The sequence below is a fragment of the Ranitomeya variabilis genome, chromosome 1 (genome assembly GCF_051348905.1).
Source record: "Ranitomeya variabilis isolate aRanVar5 chromosome 1, aRanVar5.hap1, whole genome shotgun sequence".
In the NCBI taxonomy this organism is placed as follows: Eukaryota; Metazoa; Chordata; class Amphibia; order Anura; family Dendrobatidae; genus Ranitomeya; species Ranitomeya variabilis.
Genome location: NC_135232.1, coordinates 622,400,000 through 622,420,122, shown reverse-complemented (window position 1 = coordinate 622,420,122; position 20,123 = coordinate 622,400,000).

The following is a 20,123-nucleotide window of genomic DNA, read 5'->3' as shown; positions in this document are numbered from 1 at the left end:
CACACACTGGCTTCAGAGTTATACATTTTAAAACACTGAAACCAAAACGTTACAAGGACTTTAGTTTCAATCTGTTCCAGCAGGGCATTAAGTGTACCAAAGTAAATAGGGACCTAGCCTTCTTCAAATATCTACAAGAAAATAAAAATCTGATGATAGAATAATGGTTTCTAATCCATGTTACTATCTCCATCCTTACAATTGAACCCAATGAATCAATTTTAATGGTTCAGGTTACTTCTTGTGACATATAGAGTTCATTATACTTTAGCTTCACCTCTGTTCAGTGGAAATGGATCTTCTATCTACCCCAACTTGTTTCAAAGCCTAATTTATGATAACCAAAACTGTTTGCAAACCAAGGAAAAATTGTCACTAGATATTGCCGAGCATTGGATGGAAGTCCATTTTCAATTAATTTTTCTTTAATTTTTCTTCTGTATATTGTATTAATGAGACTTGGTGGATCTCAGTCTAGGGTCTTCTCATAGCATGATCTCTCTGTAACCATCTAGCCAAATACTGTGCTTATAATTGATCTACATAATGTATGTTTTTGTCTAGCCAACATCATATGACTTAATGAGCCAACTAATAATACCCAACTGAACAGAAACAAAACATTGTCAAACTACCCAAATTATATAAATTGAGTAAGAGAACATAACTATCAATGATTTTTTTCCATTCATCAGATCTGTGCTACCCTATGCACCAATCTCTATTCATTCTTGCAACCATCATCAACTCACTTCAACTTCCCTTCTGGTGAAACCCAAAAAGAGATAATGACAATATCCTGCTGGATTTTGGAGGAAGTCCTCCTTAACACCCAAACTCATAAGACCAAAAACCCAATTCATCAAAGCAATTTTGCCAGAATTCTGCTATAAATTGATTTAAAAAGTTGCAAAATTTTTGAGCAATGTGAAGGTGTGCAAAATTTTAGAAACTTTTGGTATTTTCAGTCCAGTTTCTCTCAGATGTGCTTAATTTGACGTGTTGGGGCAGGACGCCACAGTTTGCCTAATTCACAATGTTCTCACCCCAAGATTTCTAGCGCGGTGTACGTCACTTGTCAGATACCCAAGATTCATTAAGAGAGAGAAGTACCTCTGTTATGACTGCCAAAGCACATTCACAAGAATAACGTACAAACAAAGAAGACAAATACCTGAACGTGACAGCTGCTGAATGCCCTCAGCAGCTCATAGGATCACTAGAGTAAGAGTTCCCTAAGGAGAAAGGAAATCACAGACAAAACTAATGCATCCAACACAAACTACAGCAAAGTGAATTAATCCAACAAAATCTATCACAAGCAAGAAACACCAGTAGGGCAGACAAGCAGAGTAACTGAAAAACACATGTTACCCAAAACCCACAGAAACTAAAACTCCCAAAGAAAAGGTGCATCTGTTGTGTCTCAGTGGAAAGAGATTCTGACCACAGAACACCGAATCAAGGGTTCGAATCTACAAGCATGACAACCTCTACATGAATTAGGATCATCTGAATTTACCCTGTCTCTTCATCAGTAGTGGCAAGAAGAGCAAAAGTATTGATGAATAGATAGATGTCCAAGGCTCTTTGAAATTTTGGAAACATGATAATGTTACAACAGGGGTATCATTGTTACCAACCTAGGTCTATGGAGTAGACCCAAGAAAGATATTTGAGATATTCTGATTATTTTAGAGATGTTTCCAACACCAAGTCAGAGACTGGATACATGCCACTAACCACAAAACAAAATATATTTTTTTCATTGTCATATCATTGAAAATAAAGTGACTCATGTCATAATATGTTGGGTTTGTATAGAAATATGTTGGCTGTGGCATGGGGACTCATGTTTAAAGCCTATCCCCGCAGTACTTTCAGAAGCCATTATAATGTAACACTTAGAAAGTGCTCCCAACAGAAACTCTTATATTACAAATCATTTGGTAATAAAAGTGCTTTAATTGACTTCAGCCTGAAATGTGCAGCCAATTAGGACAGGAAGGCAAAGCAGTAATAAGAGCATAAAATGCTGATTATTTATATTTAATGCTGATTGTGCATACCGGGCAATATATGGCTATCATAGGGGAAATTAACTGTGCAGAAAAATCAGATATGAGATATTAATGTAAATCTTCACTGTTCTGCCTGGATATGTGGTGAAAAGAGAGCGATAGCCATTCACTGCAAACAACTGTGAGACAATTATTGATTTCAGACCATTTCAGCCTCCTTTCAACCCTCCCTTTACTATGCTGAGCTGTGAATAATACAGTCTGAATATCTCAGGGGATTCCTCCATGAAAACATATCACACTGACATGAGGAGTAAAGTCAGTCCATAGAAATGAGTGAATCTGACCAGATTTGAGGTTGAAAAATGGTGCATATTTCAGCGGGAAATTCAATGCACAGCAAATTTATTCTCTACTAATAGAATATCATTTATTAAGTTCTCGAGACTGTGAAGACCTTAGAAAATAATAAAAAATAAGATGAAGAAAAGAAAAAACGTGACTCTTCTAACCAATGCTGCTTGCTAAAACCATGAGCTTCTTCACGCTAGGTCAGAACTCCCAGTCAAGACCTGGCCCTGCACATGAACATCATAAAATTGCAGCATATGTTAAGATGTCACAAGCTTACGATGTGCAAACACAGGGATGCCCCAGGCTTCAGGTGCATGCCGTAAGGTTGCAGAGCACATCATGACATGATGACATTGCAGCTTTATGATGTGCATGTGTAGAGATGTCCCACAGCTAATCATGGCCAGAAGACTCCCGCCTAGCGTGAAGAGGCCCATGGTTTCAACTTGATATCGTTAAGTAGCGGCATTGAGGACCCTACTGGGGACAGCAAGCAGCAGAGGTGGCCGGATATGTGAGTGGTGAGGTCATATTACTTTTTTTCTGTTGTTTTTAACCTTTTGACTGGTCAGCTACAGTTCAGCAAAATGGCAGCTCTTTTTCTGAATTCATGCAGAGTGAATAACAAAAAAATGCACATTCTGGAAAATACAGATGTTTTGTAACATTCAAGTACAATTAAATTCCACTCAAATAAATTCATGTATCTCTAGATAGGAGCCTTGACTAGGATGTCCATCATGCAGTGTTATCTTGAAGGGTGATTACATATTCACCATTGTCCATGAATACAACACAGGAGCCCCAATTTACCAAGTATCTCTTGTGAGACAGAAAGCTTTTTTTATGCACCAGTGTTTGGATACAACTGCTATTTCTGCATCCCCTATAGTTAGATTCTTGTTTGCGGCCCAGAGTATTTAAACTTGCTTTCATGATACTCCGAGGATGTTTCAAAAACCAAGGACAGCCTCTTCTATGCATAAAGGTACAACAGCAAATGAAGAGTTCATTCAGCAGGCACATACTTGTGATTGTGGGCTCATCTAAACAGATTACAGTTCTTTCTCCCGGAGCAAGCTTTACTCAAATAAGAGGTATGATCCTACCAGTGTCAACATCCTTTTCCACCAGCAGATTCAAGAGCCAAATAGTAGTATTGAACTCCATGCACATTTCACACTGACCAGACTACAGTTTCCACACATTATTCTGCAGCTCCAGCACACAGACTGCTCTGCTTTCCAAGCTCACCCATGCAGCCTACAATCAGAAAGAGGCTCTGGCATTGCAGCCTCAAATCATATTTTGACTGGATACTCATCAGCTTTAGCGCATTCGACTTCCTCTGTTATGATCCTAGTGGCAAGGATCGCAAGTTAGACTAGCTAAGTAACTAAACCGACGACCAGCTCTGGGGAAGTGGTATCTGGATTGACCGCAACCTGATCCTATTCGCACACAACTATAGGCAGCCGTGGAACGTAACCTGGAAATCCTAGACGTCTCTTCACGGCCTGAGAAACTACCTATTCCTAGAGGGAAAGTAAATTCCTTACTTGCCTCAGAGAAATGACCCCAAAGATATAGAAAAGCCCCCCACAAATATTAACGGTGAGTTAAGGGGAAAGCACAAACGCAGAGATGAAATAAATTTAGCAAATGAGGCCCGCTAACACTAGATAGCAGAAAATAGGAAGGGAGCTGTGCGGTCAATAGAAAACCCTAAGCAAAATATCCACGCAGAGGTTGCTCGAGCCCCCGCACCAACTAACGGTGCGGGGGAAGCAACTCCGTACCCCAGAGCTTACCAGCAGCAAGAACTCACATATTAGCACGCTGGACTAAACTCATCATACACAGAAATCATATTGCAGACTGATGAGCAAAAAATAATCAAACAGAAACTTAGCTTCTCCAGAAGAGACTGAAAACGAAGATAATCAGGGGAGATCAGAATAGCACTGAATACATCGACAGCCGGCAACAAGTGGAGGAAAAGCAGAGCTAAATAGGAACCTCCCTAGTGCATAACGAGGCAGCTGATCAGCCACAGACCCGCAGGATAACAAACAAAGCCACCAGGGGGAGCCCAAAAACAAAACTCACACAATACCACCTGTGACCACAAGAGGGAGCCCGAAAACAGAGTTCACAACATTCCTCATTTAGAAGACTGACACAAGGTGACCCCAATATTCTGGCTGTAGTAAAAAGCTAGGCAGGTGCAAGTAATCAAACCCTGCACAGCTAGGATTCAACCCTATTGTACATGGAATATACAGCTATGGCAAAAATTAAGAGACTACCACATCAAAACTCTGTCATGGGCAGCCCAATCTCCAGAGCTGAACCCCATTGAAAACCTCTGGATTGTAATAAAGAGGATTATGGATAGTCACAAGCCATCAAACAAAGAACTGCTTACATTTTTGTGCCAGAGGCAGTGTGAAGGACTGGTGGAAAGCATGCTAAGACGCAAGAAAGCTGTGATTAAAAATCATGGTTATTCCATAAAATATTGATTTCTGAACTCTTCCTGAGTTAAAACATTTTTTTATTTTGACCATTTTTCTTTGTCAGAAAAAAATGCAAAATGTACGTATTTCTTGGAAATTCGGAGGCATGTTGTCAGAAGTTTATAGAATAAAAGAACAATTTACATTTTACTCAGAAATATACCTATAAAGAGAAAAATCAGACAAACTGAACATTTTGCAGTGTTTTTTTCAATTTTTGTAGAGCTGTATATGTATATACAGTGCCTACAAGTAGTATTCAACCCCCTGCAGATTTAGCAGGTTTACACATTTGGAATTAACTTGGCATTGTGACATTTGGACTGTAGATCAGCCTGGAAGTGTGAAATGCACTGCAGCAAAAAAGAATGTTATTTCTTTGTTTATTTTTTTGTAAAATTGTGAAAAGTCTTTTCAGAGGGTCATTTATTATTCAACCCCTCAACCCACCAGAATTCTGTTTGGTTCCCCTAAAGTATTAAGAAGTAGTTCAGGCACAAAGAACAATAAGCTTCACATGTTTGGATTAATTATCTCTTTTTCCAGCCTTTTCTGACTATTTAAGACCCTCCCCAAACTTGTGAACAGCACTCAAACATGGTCAACATGGGAAAGACAAAGGAGCATTCCAAGGCCATCAGAGACAAGATCGTGGAAGGTCACAAGGCTGGCAAGGGGTACAAAACCCTTTCCAAGGAGTTGGGCCTACCTGTCTCCACTGTTGGGAGCATCATCCGGAAGTGGAAGGCTTATGGAACTACTGTTAGCCTTCCACGGCCTGGACAGCCTTTGAAAGTTTCCTCCCGTGCCGAGGCCAGGCTTGTCTGAAGAGTCAAGGCTAACCCAAGGACAACAAGGAAGGAGCTCCGGGAAGATCTCATGGCAGTGGGGACATTGGTTTCAGTCAATACCATAAGTAACGTACTCCACCGCAATGGTCTCCGTTCCAGACGAGCCCGTAAGGTACCTTTACTTTCAAAGCGTCATGTCAAGGCTCGTCTACAGTTTGCTCATGATCACTTGGAGGACTCTGAGACTGACTGGTTCAAGGTTCTCTGGTCTGATGAGACCAAGATCGAGATCTTTGGTGCCAACCACACACGTGACGTTTGGAGACTGGATGGCACTGCATACGACCCCAAGAAACCATCCCTACAGTCAAGCATGGTGGTGGCAGCATCATGCTGTAGGGCTGTTTCTCAGCCAAGGGGCCTGGCCATCTGGTCCGCATCCATGGGAAGATGGATAGCACGGCCTACCTGGAGATTTTGGCCAAGAACCTCCGCTCCTCCATCAAGGATCTTAAGATGGGTCGTCATTTCATCTTCCAACAAGACAACGACCCAAAGCACACAGCCAAGAAAACCAAGGCCTGGTTCAAGAGGCAAAAAATCAAGGTGTTGCAGTGGCCTAGTCAGTCTCCTGACCTTAACACAATTGAAAACTTGTGGAAGGAGCTCAAGATTAAAGTCCACATGAGACACCCAAAGAACCTAGATAACTTGGAGAAGATCTGCATGGAGGAGTGGGCCAAGATAACTCCAGAGACCTGTGCCGGCCTGATCAGGTCTTATAAAAGATGATTATTAGCTGTAATTGCAAACAAAGGTTATTCCACAAAATATTAAACCTAGGGGTTGAATAATAATTGACCCACACTTTTATGTTTAAAATTTATAAAAATTTAACTGAGCAACAAAACTTTTTGGTTTGTAAGATTTATGCATCTGTTAATAAATCCTGCTCTTGTTTGAAGTTTGAAGGCTCTAACTTATTTGCATCTTATTAAACCTGCTAAATCTGCAGGGGGTTGAATACTACTTGTAGGCACTGTATATATATATATATATCTGTATACATAATTGTCTAAGGGGTACTTCCGTCTTTCTGTCTGTCTGTCTTTCTGTTGGCAACTCCCGTCACGGAAATCCCACGTCGCTGATTGGTCTCACCAGCTGCTTGTCATGGCTGCCATGACCAATCAGTGACGGGCATAGTCTGATTAGTCCCTTCCCCTACTCCCCCACAGTCAGTGCCCGGCGCCCGCTCCATACTCCCCGCAGTCAGTGCCCAGCACCCGCGTACTCCCCTCCACTCACCGCTCACACAGGGTTAATGCCAGCGGTAACAGACCGCGCTATACCGTGGGTAACATTACCGCTGCTATTAACCCTGTGTGTCCCCAACCTTTTACTATTGATGCTGCCTATGCAGCGTCAATAGTAAAAAGATCTAATGATAAAAATAATAAAAAAACAAAAAACCTGCTATACTCATCCTCCGTAGTCCGATGATGCGCTCGCGCCGGCCGCCATCCTCCGTTACCAGAGATGCTTTGCAAAATTACCCAGAAGACTTAGCGGTCTTGCAATACCGCTAAGTTATCTGGGTAATTTCGCAATGCATCCTGGGAACGGGAGAAGGCGGCACCTGCGCGCATAGGGACAGCTTCGCTGGATCCCAGGGGGTGAGTATATAACTATTTTTTTATTTAATTATCTTTTTTTTAATACGGACATGTGCCCACACTGCTATATACTACGTGGGCATTGTCATATAGTGCATGGGCTGCGTTATATACAGCGTGGCTGCTATATAATACTTGGCCAGTGTTATATACCACGTGGGCTTCGTTATATACCGCATGGGCTGCTATATACTACTTGGCCAGTGTTATATACCACGTGGACAGTGTTATATACCGCGTGGGCAGTGTTATATACCGCTTGGGCTGCTATATACTACGTGGCCAGTGTTAGATACTATGTGGGCTGTGTTATGTACTGCGTGGCCTGTGCTATATATTACGTGGCCACTGTTATATACTGCATGCCCTGTGTTATATACTACGTCGCCTGTGATATATACTGCGTGGCTGCTATATACTAAGTGGGCTGTGTTATATACTATTTGGGCTGTGTTATATACTGCGTGGCCACTGTTATATATTGCGTGGCCTGTATTAACGCATCAGGTATTCTACAATATGTATGTATGTATATAGCAGCCACATAGTATATAGCACAGGCCACGTACTATTTGCCTGCTATATACTACATGGATCCTATATACTTCGTGGCCTGTGCTATATACTATGTGGCTGCTATATACATACATACATACATACATATTCTAGGATACCCGATGCATTAGAATCGGGCCACCATCTAGTGTATATATATATATATATATATATATATATATACGTTTTTGGCAAAGCCAGCTTACCGCTTTTAAGAAACAGGAATACATCCAACTGTGGTTACAGTTCGCATGGAAAATGGATTGGGACAAATCCACACATGTAAAGAAAAAACTTTTTGTTTCTCCACCGATCAGTCCAATGGTAGAGTAAAATATACCTTTTATTTATCCATTAAAAAGTTCCAGATTTCTTCAGTAACAATATTGCATACATTCAATCCCTTATGGACAACATGTTTCAACACACGATGTGTCTTCCTCCAAGACCTGGAGTCGACTCAACTCCCATAGGCGGAGCGCATATTCATTACTTTAATGAGCAGTAGCATGTGACCGCTGAACACAGAAACAAGCTGCCGGCATGCGCCAGAGACCATCGGTGAAGCAGTGACATACAGAAAGACCGCGCCAGGAGGGGGTGAGTATGACAGGAGAGGGTAAGCCATGCGATATTCACCTGTCCGTGTTCCATCACTGCGCTGTGTCTTACACTTCCTCTGGCTGTGATGTTCAGGTCAGAGGGTGCGATGACATAGTTAGTGCGCGCCCTCTGCCTGAACAGTCACTGCAGAGACCCGGAAGACACAGCGGCATGCAGCTGTGGAACAGGGACAGGTGAATATCGCAAGTGACGGTGTCCTGAGACAGCGGCGACTCCGGCACCTGACCCCCATAGTGCGCCGGTGTCTCCACCTGCCCCCGTCACTCGGTGCCCAGCGATGAGAGGTGAGTATGTTTTTTTTTAATAGCAGCATCAGCAGCATACTGGGCATATTATTCTATGAAGCATCTTATGGGGCCATCAACCTTTATGGAGCAGCATATGGGGCATAATATTCTATGGAGCATCTTATGGGGCCATCAACCTTTATGGAGCAGCATATGGGGCATATTATTCTATTGAACATCTTATGGGACCATCATTAACCTTTTATGCAGCATTACATGGGGCATATTTGATATGGAACATCTTATGGGGCGCATCATGAACTTTATGGAGCATTATATGGGGCTCCTGATTCAATATGAATATTCAAAAACACTTAACCTACTGATGTCTCAATTAATTTTACTTTTATTGGTATCTATTTTTATTTTTGAAATTTACCAGTAGCTGCTGTATTTCCCACCCTAGGCTTAAAAAGTACACATATTTAGTATCGCCGTGTCCGACATGACCTATAAAAGTGTCAATCTCGTTAATCCCTTCAGTGAACACCGTAAAAGAAAAAACATAACAAATGAGGCAAAAAACAATGCTTTATCATCATACCGCTGAACAAAAAGCGGAATAACACGCGATCAAAAAGACGGATGTAAATAAGCATGGTATTGCCGAAAACGTCATCTTGTACCGCAAAAAGCGAGCCACCATACAGCATCATCAGCAAAAAAATAAAAAAAGTTATAGCTCTCAGAATAAAGAGATGCAAAAATAATCATTTTTTTAATAAAATAGTTTTTATTGTATAAAAGCGCCAAAATATAAAAAAAGATATAAGTGAGGTATCGCTGTAATCATACTGACCCGAAGAATAAAAATGCTTTATCAATTTTACCAAATGCGGAAAGGTATAAACCCCCCCCCCTCCCAAAAGAAATTCACAAATTGCTGGTTTTTGTTCATTCTACCTAACAAAAATCGGAATAAAAAGCGTTCAAAAAAGTTACGTGCCCAAAAATGGTACCAATAAAAACGTCAACTCGTCCCGCAAAAAACAAGACCTCACATGACTCTGTGGACCAAAATATGGAAAATTTATAGCTCTCAGAATGTGGTAATGCAAAAAATATTTTTTGCAATAAAAAGCATCTTTTAGTGTGTGGCAGCTGCCAAACATAAAAACCCGCTATAAAAACTTGCTATAAATAGTAAATCAAATCCCCCTTTAACACTGTCTTAGTGAAGGAAAAATAATAAAACACATTTTTTTATTTATTTCCATTTTCCGGTTAGGGTTAGGGTTGGGGCTAAAGTTTGGGTTGGGGCTAAAGTTAGCGTTAGGGTTGGGGCTAAAGTTAGGGTTGGGGCAAAAGTTAGGGTTGGGGCTAGAGTTGGGGTTAGGGTTTGGATTATGTTTATGGTTGGTAGGGGTGTGTCAGGGTTAGGGGTATGGTTAGGGTTGGGATTAGGGTTAGGGGTGTGTTGGGATTAGGGGGTGTGTTGGGGCTGGGATTAGGGTTAGGGGAGTGCTCGGGTTAGGGGTGTGGTTTTTATTTTCAAGGCTCTGCATTATAAACTTAAGTGAAACACTTGGGGGTTCAAAGTTCTCACAACACATCTAGATAAATTTCTTGGGGGGTCTAGTTTCCAATATGGGGTCACTTGTGGGGGTTTCTACTGTTTAGCTACATCAGGGGCTCTGCAAACACAGCGTGAAGCCGGCAGACCATTCCATCAAAGTCTGCATTCAAAAACGCCATTTCTTCCCTTCCAAGCTCTGCCATGCTCCCAAACAGTAGTTTTCTCCCACATACGGGGTACCAGCGTACTCAGGACAAATTGGAAAAACAAACTTTTGGGGTCCAATTTCTCCTGCTCCCCTTGAGAAAATACAAAACTGGGGGCTAAAATATCATTTTTGTGTAATTTTTTTTTTTATTTTCACGGCTCTGCGTTATAAACTTTAGTGAAACACTTGGAGGTTCAAAGTTCTCACAACACATCTAGATAAATTCCTTGGGGGTCTACTTTCCAATACAGGGTCACTTTTGGGGGGTTTCTACTGTTTAGGCACATCAGGGGCTCTGCAAAGGCAACGTGACGCCCACAGACCATTCCATCAAAGTCTGCATTCCAAAACGCCACTTCTTCCCTTCCGAGCTCTGCCATGCGCCCAAACAGTAGTTTTCTCCCACATATGAGGTATCAGCGCATTCAGGACATATTGCACAACAAAGTTTGGGGTCCAATTTCTCCAGATACCCTTGGGAAAATACAAAATTGGGGGCTAAAAGATAATTTTTGTGAAAAAAAATGATTTTTTAATTTTCATGGTTGTACATTATAAACTTCTCTGAAGCACTTGGGGGATCAAAGTGCTCACCACACCTCTAGATAAGTTCCTTAGGGGGTCTACTTTCCAAAATGGTGTCACTTTTGGGCGGTTTCCACTGTTTAGGCACATCAGGGGCTCTCCAAACGAGATATGGCGTCCTATCTCAATTCCAGCCAATTTTGCATTGAAAAGTCAAATGGCGCTCCTTCCCTTCCAAGCTCTGCCATGTGCCCAAACAGTGGTTTACCCCCACATGTGGGGTATTGGCGTACTCAGGACAAATTTTACAACAACTTTTGGGGTACAATTTCTCCTGTTACCCTTGGTAAAATAAAACAAATTGGATCTGAATTAAATTTTTAAACATTCCAAAACTTTCTGTGAAACACCTGAAGGGTTAATAAACTTCTTGAATGTGGTTTTGAGCACCTTGAAGGGTGTAGTTTTTAGAATGTTGTCACACTTGGGTATTTTCTATCATATAGACTCCTCAAAGTGACTTCAAATGTGATGTGGTCTCTAAAAAAAATGATGTTGTAAAAATGAGAAATTTCTGATGAACTTTTAACCCTTATAACTCCCTAACAAAAAAAAATTTTGGTTCCAAAATTGTGCTGAGGTAAAGTAGACATGTGGGAAATGTTACTTATTAAGTATTTTGTGTGACACATCTCTGTGATTTAAGGGCATGAAAATTCAAAGCTGGAAAATTGGTAAATTTTCAAAATTTTTGCCAAGTTTTCATTTTTTTCAAGTAATGTCAAATAAATTTTACCACTAACATGAAGTACAATATGTCTCGAGAAACCTATGTCAGAATCACTGGGATCCATGCAAGCGTTCCAGAGTTAAAACCTCATAAAGGGACAGTGGTCAGAATTGTAAAAATTGGCACGGTCATTAACGTGGATACCACCCTTGGGGGTAAAGGGGTTAATAATAGCCCAGTGACATAATTTCCCTTGCTTGAAACAATTAAAAAACTTGACTGTTGATATAGTCAATGACAAAAAAAACTTTATTCTGTAAAGTCCGTCAATACAATATCTTTACATTTTTCTTAACTTGGCTGGAGTATAATAACCACATAACTATATCATTACATAACTATGTACAAATCCAGTTTGACATTGTAAGAGACACATTAAATTGGAGTTGGGTCTCACATCTTTAAGATGGCTTTGAAGAAAATGTGATACAATGTTACAATACAGAAACTATGCTATAAAGTTTATGGAGCACATTAATTTACAGAAAAAAATATGTTTTTTCAGTATTGTCGAGATCTATAGAACTCCTTTTGAATTAAAACCTTCTTATAAGGACTGCAATATTCTTGATATTTTCAATAATAGATTTGAATCAGCTCTACAGAATGACCAAGTATAGGTCCACTAGGTACAGCCAGGATACATCAGTCTAAATTTGCAAAGATCATCTTCAGAGAAGAAGAGGATTGGAACTCTAGTACCACCAATTGGATGTAACAATCCTAAAAATCAATACTAACCCTTTAAGGAGTCCTGCCTAGGGTTGAGCGACTTTCATTTTTTTAAGATCGAGTAGGGTTTTGGGAAACCCGATTTTGTCCAGAGTCGAGTCGAGTGCAGTCGGCCGATTATCGCTAAAAGTCGGGGATCGACCGAAACACGAAACCCAATGCAAGTCAATGGGGAAGCATAGTCGGCAGTGAGTGGAGGCCAGGAAAACACCTACAGTGCCCATTTTAATGCCAAAAACATCCATTCTTGTTTCTGAAGCTTGCCAATCTTAATTAACTGTATAATAATAGTTGGGCATAGGGAATTGGGGGAAAGTTGTGGGGGGAGTAGGGCTGGCTCAAGTTTTTCGTGGGCCCAGGAAATGCGGACTACGTCACGGCGGTGTTGCAGGGAAAGGTAAGTATTTAAAAGTTGCAAGTGCTGTGATCCTGAGCAAGCAGGGGGGGGCCCACTCGTTCGCATTGCCACTGGCACAGGGCCCCTCAAAGTACGGCGGTGTGTTTGCATGGCGGGGGCGCCTCCCACCAGCAGCGACACTTTTGCGTACTCTGAGGGGCCCTGTGCCAGTGACGTCGCCAACGAGTATGCCCCCCCACCTGATGAAGGAACCTGCACTTTCATCTGCACCTTCCTCTTTGTCCCTGTGTAAGGTGGTATAACATGCGGGAAGGGGAACCTTACTTTCAGCAGGGACAGATTCTGGCTGTGTAGAGTACAAGGGGAATGTAGTGGTCTAGGTCAATGTACCAGCAGACTCATTTAGCAGTGGCTGGGCAATGGGCAGGATGAGGAGGAAACAGATATAGGGCCAAAGAATAAAGTAGGCTACATGCAGTTCAAAATTGGTAACAGGACTAAACAGGCGGCATTGCTTTGTTCAGTGGAGTAGCAAACCCAAGAGCAGCAGACACTGTTTCAAGGGCCTAACCACACTAGTAGGCCAAATGCAGTTTAATATCTGATAGTATAGGGCGAAAGCCAGAATGTGGAAGCTCAGCTTTGTTCAGTTGAGGACAACACCAGGGAGGGGCAGACACCTTTAGTAGGCCGGAAAAGCCTATTGCATTTTTTAAAATGGTAATTTGGAGCAGAAGGTTGAAGCTCAGCTTTATTTAGTTGAGGGCAACACCAGGCAGGGGCACACAGACAGACACCTTTAGTAGGCCGGAAAAGCCTATTGCATTTTTTAAAATGGTAATTTGGAGCAGAAGGTTGAAGCTCAGCTTTATTTAGTTGAGGGCAACACCAGGGAGGGGCAGAAGCCGTTAGTAGGCCCTAACCACCATTTTTTTTTTTTAAAACCACTTAATGAGAGCCGGAAGGTTGAAGCTCAGCTTTATTTAGTTGAGGACAACACCAGGCAGGGGCACACAGACAGACACCTTTAGTAGGCCGGAAAAGCCTATTGCATTTTTTAAAATGGTAATTTGGAGCAGAAGGTTGAAGCTCAGCTTTATTTAGTTGAGGGCAACACCAGGCAGGGGCAGAAGCCGTTAGTAGGCCCTAACCACCATTTTTTTTTTTTAAAACCACTTAATGAGAGCCGGAAGGTTGAAGCTCAGCTTTATTTAGTTGAGGACAACACCAGGCAGGGGCACACAGACAGACACCTTTAGTAGGCCGGAAAAGCCTATTGCATTTTTCAAAATGGTAATTTGGAGCAGAAGGTTGAAGCTCAGCTTTATTTAGTTGAGGGCAACACCAGGCAGGGGCACACAGACAGACACCTTTAGTAGGCCGGAAAAGCCTATTGCATTTTTTAAAATGGTAATTTGGAGCAGAAGGTTGAAGCTCAGCTTTATTTAGTTGAGGACAACACCAGGCAGGGGCACAAAGACAGACACCTTTAGTAGGCCGGAAAAGCCTATTGCATTTTTTAAAATGGTAATTTGGAGCAGAAGGTTGAAGCTCAGCTTTATTTAGTTGAGGACAACACCAGGCAGGGGCACACAGACAGACACCTTTAGTAGGCCGGAAAAGCCTATTGCATTTTTTAAAATGGTAATTTGGAGCAGAAGGTTGAAGCTCAGCTTTATTTAGTTGAGGGCAACACCAGGCAGGGGCACACAGACAGACACCTTTAGTAGGCCGGAAAAGCCTATTGCATTTTTTAAAATGGTAATTTGGAGCAGAAGGTTGAAGCTCAGCTTTATTTAGTTGAGGGCAACACCAGGGAGGGGCAGAAGCCGTTAGTAGGCCCTAACCACCATTTTTTTTTTTTAAAACCACTTAATGAGAGCCGGAAGGTTGAAGCTCAGCTTTATTTAGTTGAGGACAACACCAGGGAGAGGCAGAAGCCGTTAGTAGGCCCTAACCACCATTTTTTTTTTTAAAACCACTTAATGAGAGCCGGAAGGTTGAAGCTCAGCTTTATTTAGTTGAGGACAACACCAGGCAGGGGCACACAGACAGACACCTTTAGTAGGCCGGAAAAGCCTATTGCATTTTTCAAAATGGTAATTTGGAGCAGAAGGTTGAAGCTCAGCTTTATTTAGTTGAGGGCAACACCAGGCAGGGGCACACAGACAGACACCTTTAGTAGGCCGGAAAAGCCTATTGCATTTTTTAAAATGGTAATTTGGAGCAGAAGGTTGAAGCTCAGCTTTATTTAGTTGAGGGCAACACCAGGCAGGGGCACACAGACAGACACCTTTAGTAGGCCGGAAAAGCCTATTGCATTTTTTAAAATGGTAATTTGGAGCAGAAGGTTGAAGCTCAGCTTTATTTAGTTGAGGACAACACCAGGGAGGGGCAGAAGCCGTTAGTAGGCCCTAACCACCATTTTTTTTTTTAAAACCACTTAATGAGAGCCGGAAGGTTGAAGCTCAGCTTTATTTAGTTGAGGACAACACCAGGCAGGGGCACACAGACAGACACCTTTAGTAGGCCGGAAAAGCCTATTGCATTTTTCAAAATGGTAATTTGGAGCAGAAGGTTGAAGCTCAGCTTTATTTAGTTGAGGGCAACACCAGGCAGGGGCACACAGACAGGCACCTTTAGTAGGCCGGAAAAGCCTATTGCATTTTTCAAAATGGTAATTTGGAGCAGAAGGTTGAAGCTCAGCTTTATTTAGTTGAGGGCAACACCAGGCAGGGGCACACAGACAGACACCTTTAGTAGGCCGGAAAAGCCTATTGCATTTTTTAAAATGGTAATTTGGAGCAGAAGGTTGAAGCTCCGCTTTATTTAGTTGAGGACAACACCAGGGAGGGGCAGAAGCCGTTAGTAGGCCCTAACCACCATTTTTTTTTTTAAAACCACTTAATGAGAGCCGGAAGGTTGAAGCTCAGCTTTATTTAGTTGAGGACAACACCAGGCAGGGGCACACAGACAGACACCTTTAGTAGGCCGGAAAAGCCTATTGCATTTTTCAAAATGGTAATTTGGAGCAGAAGGTTGAAGCTCAGCTTTATTTAGTTGAGGGCAACACCAGGCAGGGGCACACAGACAGACACCTTTAGTAGGCCGGAAAAGCCTATTGCATTTTTTAAAATGGTAATTTGGAGCAGAAGGTTGAAGCTCAGCTTTATTTAGTTGAGGGCAACACCAGGCAGGGGCACACAGACAGACACCTTTAGTAGGCCGGAAAAGCCTATTGCATTTTTTAAAATGGTAATTTGGAGCAGAAGGTTGAAGCTCAGCTTTATTTAGTTGAGGACAACACCAGGGAGGGGCAGAAGCCGTTAGTAGGCCCTAACCACCATTTTTTTTTTTAAAACCACTTAATGAGAGCCGGAAGGTTGAAGCTCAGCTTTATTTAGTTGAGGACAACACCAGGGAGGGGCAGAAGCCGTTAGTAGGCCCTAACCACCATTTTTTTTTTTAAAACCACTTAATGAGAGCCGGAAGGTTGAAGCTCAGCTTTATTTAGTTGAGGACAACACCAGGCAGGGGCACACAGACAGACACCTTTAGTAGGCCGGAAAAGCCTATTGCATTTTTCAAAATGGTAATTTGGAGCAGAAGGTTGAAGCTCAGCTTTATTTAGTTGAGGGCAACACCAGGCAGGGGCACACAGACAGACACCTTTAGTAGGCCGGAAAAGCCTATTGCATTTTTTAAAATGGTAATTTGGAGCAGAAGGTTGAAGCTCAGCTTTATTTAGTTGAGGGCAACACCAGGGAGGGGCACACAGACAGACACCTTTAGTAGGCCGGAAAAGCCTATTGCATTTTTTAAAATGGTAATTTGGAGCAGAAGGTTGAAGCTCAGCTTTATTTAGTTGAGGACAACACCAGGCAGGGGCACACAGACAGACACCTTTAGTAGGCCGGAAAAGCCTATTGCATTTTTCAAAATGGTAATTTGGAGCAGAAGGTTGAAGCTCAGCTTCATTTAGTTGAGGGCAACACCAGGCAGGGGCACACAGACAGACACCTTTAGTAGGCCGGAAAAGATTATTGCATTTTTTAAAATGGTAATTTGGAGCAGAAGGTTGAAGCTCAGCTTTATTTAGTTGAGGGCAACACCAGGGAGGGGCACACAGACAGACACCTTTAGTAGGCCGGAAAAGCCTATTGCATTTTTTAAAATGGTAATTTGGAGCAGAAGGTTGAAGCTCAGCTTTATTTAGTTGAGGACAACACCAGGCAGGGGCACACAGACAGACACCTTTAGTAGGCCGGAAAAGCCTATTGCATTTTTTAAAATGGTAATTTGGAGCAGAAGGTTGAAGCTCAGCTTTATTTAGTTGAGGGCAACACCAGGCAGGGGCAGAAGCCGTTAGTAGGCCCTAACCACCATTTTTTTTTTTTAAAACCACTTAATGAGAGCCGGAAGGTTGAAGCTCAGCTTTATTTAGTTGAGGGCAACACCAGGCAGGGGCAGAAGCCGTTAGTAGGCCCTAACCAAAGTTGAAGGCCAAATGCAGTTTAATTTCTGATACTATAGGCCGAAAGCCAGAAGGTGGAAGCTCCGATTTAGACAGTGGAGGACAATTTGAATTAGGGACTGCAGACAGACTTAGTAGGCTGTCCCCTGTGGACCATGCAACCACCACATTAACCCATTGCGCCGTAATGGACACGTAATCTTCCGTGGCCATGCCTACAGGTCCATGCGTCTGTTGACAGGTGCACCTTTGTACTCACAGATTGCCAGAGTGCATGGACAATGCGGTCTTCTACATGCTGGTGGAGGGTTGGGATGGCTTTTCTCGCAAAAGAAGTGTCGACTGGTTAGCTTGTAGCGTGGTACAGCGTAGTCCATCATGGCCTTATTAATAGTAAATAAAATATATAACTAGGCTCTATGAACTTTTAAATAGGTTCCAGGGGTACACGGGCAGCATTGGTGTGGTCAGTGGAGGAGTATTGCAAGTAGGGGCTGCAGACAGGCTATCAAAGGCCTAAAATAACAAACAGTAGGCAGTCATGGCAGTTTTACATCGGTTACATGGATACACAGGCAGGCACTCCAGGCAGCATTGTGGTCAGTGGAGGAGTATTGCAAGTAGGGGCCGCAGACAGGCTATCAAAGGCCTAAAATAACAAACAATAGGCTCATTGCAGTTTTACAGCGGTTACATGGATAGACGGGCAGGCAGCTTGGTGGTGAGTGGAGGAGTATTTAAAGTAGGGACCGCAGACAGGCTATCAAAGGCCTAACATAACAAACAATAGGCTCATGGCAGTTTTACAGCGGTTACATGGATACACGGGCAGGCAGCTTGGTGGTCAGTGGAGGAGTATTTAAAGTAGGGACCGCAGACAGGCTTCAAAGGCCTAACATAAGAAAATGGGCTGGCTGTAGGCACTTTATAATTGGTTCCAGGGGTACACGGGCAGCAGTGGTCTGGCCAGTGGAGGACTAGTGGAAGGAGGGACCGCAGACAGGCTTCAAAGGCCTAACATAAAAAAATGGGCTGGCTGTAGGCACTTTATAATTGGTTCCAGGGGTACACGGGCAGCAGTGGTCTGGTCAGTGGAGGACTAGTGGAAGGAGGGACCGCAGACAGGCTTCAAAGGCCTAAAATAACAAACAATAGGCTCATGGCAGTTTTACAGCGGTTACATGGATACACGGGCAGGCAGCTTGGTGGTCAGTGGAGGAGCATTTAAAGTAGGGACCGCAGACAGGCTTCAAAGGCCTAACATAAGAAAATGGGCTGGCTGTAGGCACTTTATAATTGGTTCCAGGGGTACACGGGCAGCAGTGGTCTGGCCAGTGGAGGACTAGTGGAAGGAGGGACCGCAGACAGGCTTCAAAGGCCTAACATTAAAAAATGGGCTGGCTGTAGGCACTTTATAATTGGTTCCAGGGGTACACGGGCAGCAGTGGTCTGGTCAGTGGAGGACTAGTGGAAGGAGGGACCGCAGACAGGCTTCAAAGGCCTAAAATAACAAACAATAGGCTCATGGCAGTTTTACAGCGGTTACATGGATACACGGGCAGGCAGCTTGGTGGTCAGTGGAGGAGTATTTAAAGTAGGGACCGCAGACAGGCTATCAAAGGCCTAAAATAACAAACAATAGGCTTATGGCAGTTTTACAGCGGTTACATGGATACACGGGCAGGCAGCTTGGTGGTGGTGAGTGGAGGAGTATTTAAAGTAGGGACCGCAGACAGGCTATCAAAGGCCTAAAATAACAAACAATAGGCTCATGGCAGTTTTACAGCGGTTACATGGATACACGGGCAGGCAGCTTGGTGGTCAGTGGAGGAATATTTAAAGTAGGGACCGCAGACAGGCTATCAAAGGCCTAAAATAACAAACAATAGGCTCATGGCAGTTTTACAGCGGTTACATGGATACACGGGCAGGCAGCTTGGTGGTCAGTGGAGGAGTATTTAAAGTAGGGACCGCAGACAGGCTATCAAAGGCCTAAAATAACAAACAATAGGCTCATGGCAGTTTTACAGCGGTTACATGGATACACGGGCAGGCAGCTTGGTGGTCAGTGGAGGAGTATTTAAAGTAGGGACCGCAGACAGGCTTCAAAGGCCTAACATAAGAAAATGGGCTGGCTGTAGGCACTTTATAATTGGTTCCAGGGGTACACGGGCAGCAGTGGTCTGGCCAGTGGAGGACTAGTGGAAGGAGGGACCGCAGACAGGCTTCAAAGGCCTAAAATAACAAACAATAGGCTCATGGCAGTTTTACAGCGGTTACATGGATACACGGGCAGGCAGCTTGGTGGTCAGTGGAGGAGTATTTAAAGTAGGGACCGCAGACAGGCTATCAAAGGCCTAAAATAACAAACAATAGGCTTATGGCAGTTTTACAGCGGTTACATGGATACACGGGCAGGCAGCTTGGTGGTGGTGAGTGGAGGAGTATTTAAAGTAGGGACCGCAGACAGGCTATCAAAGGCCTAAAATAACAAACAATAGGCTCATGGCAGTTTTACAGCGGTTACATGGATACACGGGCAGGCAGCTTGGTGGTCAGTGGAGGAGTATTTAAAGTAGGGACCGCAGACAGGCTATCAAAGGCCTAAAATAACAAACAATAGGCTCATGGCAGTTTTACAGCGGTTACATGGATACACGGGCAGGCAGCTTGGTGGTCAGTGGAGGAGTATT